We start from the raw sequence: 9,453 nt of genomic DNA, 5'->3' as shown, positions 1-9,453 counted from the left end.
AAAAATGAATTAAAGAAGTGTAAGAACTGAAACTATAAAACTCCTAGAAGAAAACATAGGTAGTAAATTCTCTGACATTGCTCTTAGTAGTATTTTTTTCTGATCTATCTCCTTGGGCAAGGGAAACAAAAGAAAAAATATACAAATGGGACTATATCAACTAAAAAGTTTTTGCACAGCAAAGAAAACCATCAACAAAGTGAAAGACAAGCTACTGAATGGGAGAAGATATTTGCCAAAGATACATTCGATAATGAGTTAATATACAAAATATACAAAGAACTCACACAACACCAAAAAGATAAACAATCCAATTTAAAAATGGGCAGAGGACTTAAGTAGATATTTCTCCAAAACAGACATATGGATGGCCCATAGACATATGAAAAGATGCTCAACATCACTAATCATCAGAGAAATACAAATTAAAGCCACAATAAGCTATTGCCTCACATCTGTCAGAATGGCCATTATCAATAAATCAATAAACATGTTGGTGAAGATGTGAAGAAAAGGGAACACTTTTGCACTGTCAGTGGGATTGCAAATTGGTCAGCCACTATGGAAAACAGTAAGGACATTTCTCAAAAAATTACAAGTAAAACTACCAAATGACCCAGCAATCCCACTGATTGGGTATTTATCTGAAGAAATCCCAAACACTAATTTGAAAAGGTATAGGCATCCCTATGTCTATTGCAGCATTGTTTACAATAGCCAAGATATGGAAGCAACTTAAGTGTTCATTGATTGATTGGATAAAGAAGATGTGGCACATACATACGATGGGATATTCCTCGGCCATAAAAAAGAATGAAATCCTACCATTGGCAACAACATGGATGGACCTAGAGGTTATTACGCTAAGTGAAATAAGCCAGACAGAGAGAGACAAATACCATATGATTTCACTTGCATGTGGAATCTAAAGAAGAAAACAAACAAACAAACCCGAAACAAATTCATAGATACAGAGAACAAGCTGGTGGTTGCCAGATGGGAGGAGTTGTTGGGGGGGCTGGGTGAAAATAGGTGCAAGGATTAAGAAATACAAATTTGTAGTTACAAAATAGTCATGAGGATATAAAGTACAGCATAGGGAATAGAGTCAATAATATTGTAATAACTATGTATGGTGCCAGGTGGGTACTAGACTTACCGGGGTGATCACTGTGCAAGTTATATAAATGTCTAACCACTATGCTGTACACCTGAAACTAACATAATATTGAATGTCAATTGTAATTAAAAAATAAAAATAAATAAAAAGGGAATAAAATGTTTAGGAATAATTTTTTTTAAGCCAGTTTATGATTTCCTAAAATCTTGTTTTCTTCATCAGCAAAATTAGGAAACAATATTCCTGCATGACAAGATTTTTCTGAAGAATAAATACAAAGTGTCTGGCACATGGTGCTCATTAAATATCAGCTCTCATGAATCTGTTTATGATTTACCTTTGAAAAATTTGACAGGGTTATACAAGAAAACATACTCTATTTTTGACTGCTATGAGGAATTAGATTCCATTTTGAGATACTTCAACTGTAAGTCTGTTTATAATTAAGGGATTTATTTATATAAATTAGTATTATCAATGGAGGTATACAGTACTACTATGAAATTGTACTATCAAAAAATTAAATTTTAATCTGATCAAGTCTCTAGATTTATTAGGTTGGTGCAAATGTAATTGTGGTTTTTGCAATTATTTTTAACCTTTTAAACCACAGTTACTTTTGCACCAACCTAATATTAATACCAAGATACAGAAAATGCAGAGGTTATAAGTACATGTTCTATGACATCATGGAGATGCAGTCAATAAAATACAGAGTGTAGGTGTTATGGACTGAACTGTGTCTCTCTCCATGCCCCCTCACTTCATACATTAAAACCCTTTTCCCCCATGTTATGCGACTGAATTTGGGGGAGGGATGCTCTAGAGCCCCCAAGGAACTTGCTCAGAGGAGCCATAGGTGATTGTGGTTAGCTGACTCTTGTGCTTTCATTTTGCAGAGTGGAGTATTGCATCTGAGAAGGTCTGAAGGACTTGAGGAAGCAAACAGGGTTTTAGAGGCTATTTGGGGAAGACATAAAAGAGAGGTGAGGAGGCTGATCAGAAGAGAATTCTGAAGGAAACCAACATGTCCAAGGTGGAATTTGAGAAGTTTTTGCTTTGTAGTGTGTGAAATCAATCCCCTCACACTTCCCTCCAACAGAATCTTCAGTAAACGATTTATTCTGTTAATGCATTGCAGGTCTGTTTTGAGGGACCCATCAAGTACTAAATTAGGAGGGTTCAGGGTAAGAACAGAGGCTGCCCAAGGGAGCCTGGCCACATTAGGAATACTAAAGAACAAAAGAAAAACCAAGCGAGTGAATGAATGAATTAATTAATTAATTAATGAATCCTGGAACCCCTGTGATCCTCCACTAGCTAATCATCATCCCTGGCAAGGCCTGGAATCATTTTAATCCACCCTCCAGCCAAATTCTGGGGAACAGACCAACTGGCCCACTCCTTTTCCTATTTCTTCTATCCCCAAATCCCTCTGCTTTCTTTTCCTTCACATTGTGATTTGAGGATTGAAGTGAATTCTGTAGCATGAACACTCTTTTCATTTATTCCTTACTTCTCTGACGTGCGTTGAATTCTGTGTCAGGCGTGGTGTTGTGTGCGATGGAAAATGCTGAGAAAAGATGAACTTCCATCAGCAAGAGAGATAAGACTGGACTTTTCCATGAGGCAGAAAGAAGCAGCTGCCATAGAAGAAGCAAGAATAAAATGAGAACCATTGTAGGATCTTTGAGCCTAGAAGACTTGCTCTAGCTCCCCTCAGGACATCAAGAACTCAGATACTTTTTATCTATAACAGGCATGACTTTATACTCACCATCCACCCTCTCTGCAAAATAAAAAAGAAGAGAAAATGCCATATAGGGATTGCCAGTGACCAGGAAAAACATAAACCAGTAATAGCAAGTTGTTATCCTTCCTGAAAAAACACACGAAACTTTGCCTGTAAAAAACATATTCAATGAGTTCAAAAATTAGACTGTTTATAGAATCAGAAGAGAGCAAAGAAAAATGTCAAAAAAGAAACCAAAAACTGAGCTGTGGTTTTATGTGAAACTGCCACTCCTTCCAGACAAAACCACCTGCTCATCCTCCTTGTCAATTTCCATTGTCATCCCTGATAATTCCTAGGAGCTGCCACCAATTAATTCCTTCTGACGTGGAAGAGCCTATAAAAGTCACTGTTTTCTTGATCACTGACAATGCTCCAGGACTAACGGGACAGGCAGAAATGCCGCAGCCTGTCCAGTGTGTGCTTGTACCTGACAGAGAAGAGCAAGGAAGATTTGCACACAAGATCAGCCCTCGCAGTGTGCTCAGTACCATGCTGGCTTTGTACAGAACGTAGTTGTGATTTTATTTCTATCCTCAAGAAACCCATGATCTTACCAGACCTACTGGATGGTGTGGTGAATGCACACAGAATGAATGACTTCACCCTTAGATTAGGGTGTTTGCGCTTACAGCGTGTTCCGTTTGATCCTTACAGCAGATCGTGCAAGCAGCACAGAGCGGCGATAGTAAAGTGAATTCCAAACTTGGTGCTATAAAATGGGTTTGTGATAAACTAGAAGGAAATCTCCTTGACTCATAATCATGAAGGGGGGGGGGGCTAAAGAGGTGGGTGTCGTTTCAGATAGGCAAAGGAAGATTGTGACTATGTCTAAGAAAGCTTAAATCCAACTAGTTATACAAGACATGATGGGAAACTATATTTATAGAATGTGTTCTTTCAACTGACCCCACTTAGTAGATTACCAGGTTAGCTGTTTTCTCTGTATGTCTCTGTAAGACATACTAATGAATGCCTGCCCATATCTCACTAAAAACTTCTGGCTGATAGTCCAGTCTCTTATATACCTACCAATATGTTATAAGCTTTCCTAGAGTCAGTTGGGTTTGTTCCCAAACCCAACCTGTTTATGCCAATGATGCTATTTTGTAATTATACAGTTAAATAAAGTATTATGTTAATCTATGAAATAATGAGTACAAAAATAATGAGTTCTTGTTTTTATGAAAACTAAGTTGGGTGTTGTGAAAAAACTTGACAAAAGTGTTTTATTAAAATAAAATTTACTATTGAATGATACATATATGAGACAACTTTGTGATGAAAATTGTAAAAATCTAGAAGGATTCTGCTCTCAAATTGCTTGGTTGGGGTCTTTATGTTGTTGCTCCACTTCAAAGAAACCGAAACTGGAAATTGTAGGTGATGCCTCATGGGTAGGATTTATGCAAGGGAAATGAGGTAGATTTTAAAGAAAAGACCCTAGCCCTATGTCAAAAGATTGGCACATAAAGATACATTTAAATGTTTTAGAATAAAATGTTAAATGCATTGTTTTTTATGATTTTCTCATTTTTTTCCAATGAACATTTTTTTTTCAATTTACTTTAAAAAATATTCTACTATTGAGAAACTACGTTTCTCAATTTTGTTAGATAAAAGGACTTGTACTGAATGACATCTGCACGGAGCCTGAAGAAAAGTCAAGGAGTGTCAAGGAGAATCAAAAATTGATGGTGTTTTCCTTGGCTGTGCACTAGAGAGAGGAGCAGATTCAAATATCTGCCTTTTGGATCTGTCTCTGAGTGGAGGGTATGGTTGGTTGAGCTCATCATAGATTGATGTTATTGGCCATTGGGATTGTTCAACATTCCCCTTGTTTTGATTTCCTCTTCACCAAGAAATTCTCTTCACCAAGAAAAACCTGGCCATCTATATACGTTTCTTCTTAGAAGAGGACGTGCTGATGAGAGAAGAACTGATTCCTGAAGTTATTAACATTTTTCATTGCACATTAGTGACTTATTACAATACTGTTTAATTAATACTGTTCCTTCTGATGCTTCTAGTGAAAACATACCTCAGAGAGGGTGGAAGTCATCCAACAGTGTTAATATACCTGCCAATTTTTAAATGTTGGAAACAGATTTAAAATGTTTTAATACCCTGTGTGATCCAAATGAAACTACCAGTTTGCAATCCATGCTCTCAGACCTATGATGAAGAAGGATAATTTTTTCTTCCAGTTTTGATGTTCAACTTAGAGTCTGGGTCTCTTTGGATCAGCAAATGTGTTTATTTGCCACGGATTGAGGACCTACTATGCACAAGACACTGTTCCAAATGACTTGCATACATTCAAATAATCCTCAAAATCTAGCAAAGTAGGCTACTATTTTCATTTTATAGATGAAGAAGCAGAAACTCAGAGAAATTAGTTTACCCAACTATGCACAGCTATATATATATTAGGAACACTATAAAGTACCATGACAATGACAATTACAGTTTATTGAGGGCTGTGCCAGGAGCATTTTATTAAGCACTTTATGTGCATTATCCTGTTTGATCATTTTACACCAGTGCTACGAGGTGGATACAGAGTAACCAGATATTCCCAAGACCCCTTACCCAAAATAAGGATACTGGTATGACTTCCCTACGCTAGTTGATATACAGTTGGTAAGAAGCTATAGGAAAGAGGGATTTTAAAAAATGAAACTAATAGAACAGAACAGATCCCAGAAGAAGCCCCATGCATGGATGGAAACTACATACAACAGAGCTGTCATTGAAGATTGATGAGAAAAGTATAAAGCATTTAATAATTGGTATAAGGAAAATTGGATGTACATATGGAAAAGAAATTTGGATCCCTACCTCACACCAATCACAAAAGTCAGTAAATCAAAGAATTGAGTGTGCAAAGAAAGTCTTCAAAACTTTTAGAAGAAAATATTGGAAAATCTGTCAGATCTCAATGTACGAAAGAATTTCCTAAACAAAGAACAAAAAGTGCAAATCATGAAGGCAACTATTGTCAAACTCAATTCCATCAAAATTAAGAACTTCTGTTTATCAAAAGATAGCGAAAAGAATGTGAAAGACAATGTGAAAAATAAGCTACAATCTGGGAAAAGAAATTTGTAAAACGTTTACTGACAAAGAAGTTTCAAAGGACAGAGGAAAGGCTTTCAGACGTGTGGTTTTCAAACTTTTGGGGTTTTTTTGCTGTGAACTTCTTAAAGAAAATCTCAAAAGCTATGTACAGCTCATAATTTTTGTGTTTACATCTAAAATTTTTCATCATAAGTTTTCACATTTTTAAGAATGCAATTCCCTTTTCATTATAAATGCTGACATTTTAAAACAAGGCTCTTATATAATTTTAAATTTTTTCCAATGAAATCTATGTACTATAGTAACCTGATACATAATCATCTATTAAAAAATATACAAGGGCCAGCCCGGTGGCTCAGGCGGTTGGAGCTCTGTGCTCCTAACGCTGAAGCTGCCGCTTGGATTCCTACATGGGCCAGTGGGTTGTCAACCACAAGGTTGCCAGTTCGATTCCTCGACTACCAGAAGGGATGGTGGGTTGTGCCTCCTGCAACTAAGATTGAACATGTCACCTTGAGCTGAGCTGCTGCTGACCTCCAGGATGGCTCAGGATGCGGTTAGAGAGCATCCTCTCAACCAAAAGGTTGCAGTTTGACTCCCGCAAGGGATGGTGGGTTGTGCCCCCTGCAACTAACAATGGCAACTGGACCAGAAGCTGAGCTGCGCCCTCCACAACTAAGATTGAACATCTAAGATTGAAAGGCCAACAACTTGACTTGGAAAAAGTCCTGAAAGTACATACTGTTCCCCAATAAAGTCCTGTTAAAAAAATAAATAAATAAATAAATAAAAAATATATATATATGTATATCTATATATCTATATATACACATATATATGTATATATGTATATATATGTATATATATATACATATATGTATATATATATATATATACATACACACACAAAAGAACCAGCTCTTATTAAAATACTAACATTTAAAACGACATACAATTTTTAAAAATGTATATATATATGTACATACACACACACACACACACACACACACACAAGAACAAGCTCTTATTAAAATACATTTAAAACAGGACATATAATTTTAAAAAATGTTTCCAATGGAATCTGTATTCTGAGGGGGAGTGGTATAAGTCACCGCAAAATGTACTATGGCATGTGGATTATTTTGAGCTAAAGACAATCAAGGCCCAAAAGACTCAGGAAGAGCTTTCTACTTTCCCCTTAACTGCTGAAAAGAGTTTAGATAGAGGGAATGGTTCAGAAAAGGAATTATCACCAGAGAGAACTACTAAGAGATTGGGCTAAGTGTGGTAAACTGGAGGGAGCTAGGCAGGGCCAAACTGTTTGTTCAAATTCTTCTCTGTGTCCCATTGTCTCTGCATGGCATAGTAAACATTTGTTTACCAAACATTTGCCCTTCCCATCTTTCTTTGAAGTGTCTTCCTTCCCTTTGAAGCCCCAGACCTCTAATCCTTTCTCCTTACCTCAATTGCCTGACTGTTGGGGAACCTCTCATGTCTAGGTGAAGCTTCTGTATATACAAAATTAAATTAACTTTCTCCTGTTATCCTGTCTTATGTCAATTTAATGGTTAGACCACCCAAAGAACCTAGAAGGGTAGAGGAAACATTTTCCTCCCCTACAATACCATAGTGATTTGATATCATTTTTCTTCTAGAAATGGTAGAACAAGCTATTCTTAAATGTTGCATCATTCTTCTCTTTGATTCATATTTCCATTCCTTTATCTTACAGAACTTTAACCTTATAAAACATATTTTGTGTCATATTTTTCTATAATAAAAAAATGTATATAAACTTAAGAGTCCATAAATCTCTTTGTGTTAAAATATTTCTTCATACAATAATTATTGTTATAGAATTCATGAAAACAACATAAACATATTTTGGTAATGATTATTAAATAAAATTTTTATTGGAAGTGGATCTCTTATGAAATGGATAGATTTTTTTCTTTTCTTTTTAAAAACTAGTATTCATATTGACTATTATTTATTGCTAAAATGGAATAGGATTCAGCATCAATGCTTACCTTATTTTTTATTAGTTTTTTTTACAGATGTGAATGCTGAGAAACTTTGTTCATATTTAAGCAGTGGGATTGGAAGTTTTGTTATATAAATGTCATTTAATTCTTTGAATTTTTTTGAGTGAAATGCTAAAAACCACCTAGTGATTTTTTTCCTCAAAATTATTTTTAAATAACTGTCAGTACATAATTCACATCTCCAATTTTGTTGAGCACCATGAATCAAAACAATTTGATGCGTGAAAATATTTGTAACCAGTTATTAGAGTTAGTCACTTTTTCAACAATAACATCAATATTTCCAATTGTTGCTTTGCTTGAGAACCGAGTTTTTTTTGCACCCTGAGGCATTGCACCCCTGTAAGCTCTGAGATGGAAGAGAGGAGGGCCTTTGTTCAATGAAGTGGGAAGAAACCCATAAGAAAAGGGGATTTTACAACTTTGACCTCACTCTTTCTTAGGTAGATTTTAGGGAAGAATGAAACAGGAGCTTTGAGAATCTGGAAATTGATTCCTTTAAGACTACTCAATACTCTACAAGGAAAGTTCTCCAGACTCCTGCTATGTGGAGTGTGGTCTGTGGACTGACAAAATTGGCATCTCCTGGGAACTTGTTAGAAATGCAGAATCTCGGGTCCACTCCAGACCTACTGAATCATGAGCTACCTTGAACAGAATCTCAGGGTAAGCACATGAAAGTTGGAGAGACATTGGGCCAGACTGCTGCCACTCATCTCCCCCCAAACCTTGTAGTTTGCACATTGGCTCCTGTGTGGGTTCCTTCCCAGTTAGGCAGTCATGCTTCTGGCTTCAGTTCTCCAAGAAGTCACTGTTTCCAGCACCCCGTGAGACTGAGCTTGACTTTCTGACTCTGCAAATAATTTGAAGACTACTTACATAAATCTAGATGGTCCCTAAGGGACCCTTGGTAAGTGATAGCTGATAGCTCTCATTTCCTTCTCATTCATGGTGAGGTTTGGGTAAGGGATCCATTTTCCTCTCTGAGTATCACTCCAGCCTGTGATTTTGAATTCCTGGATGTTAAGATTGGCAAGACTCGCCTGTGTTGTGGAGAGGTTTCCCCCTGTCATCTCTGTGAACACTGTGACCTGTCATTAGGAGAGCTACAAATAGAACCGTTTTTGTTTTTTAAAGGAAAATAAAAGCCTATTCAAATAGAGTGTCAAAAGCGACTGGCTCTAGCAAGAAGAAAATGGCTGTGATTGTATTTTTGAAATATTTCGCCTTTCCCTGTATTTTTGCTATGTTGACAGTTGTGCCATCCAAGCTTGGCCTAGCCCTCCAGCCCTCCCTCTTGGCTCTGCATTCACTTTTCATGTGTGTGGGATTTCGGATCTGTAAACAAGGGGGCCTGGCGCCAAAACCTCCCTCTTGGGTGCAAACACCCAAGTGTCAGTGGTGTTTGGAAGCAG

This window comes from Rhinolophus sinicus, linkage group LG10, assembly GCF_036562045.2.
Source record: "Rhinolophus sinicus isolate RSC01 linkage group LG10, ASM3656204v1, whole genome shotgun sequence".
Lineage (NCBI taxonomy): Eukaryota > Metazoa > Chordata > Mammalia > Chiroptera > Rhinolophidae > Rhinolophus > Rhinolophus sinicus.
Note: the sequence above shows the minus strand (reverse complement) of the source record.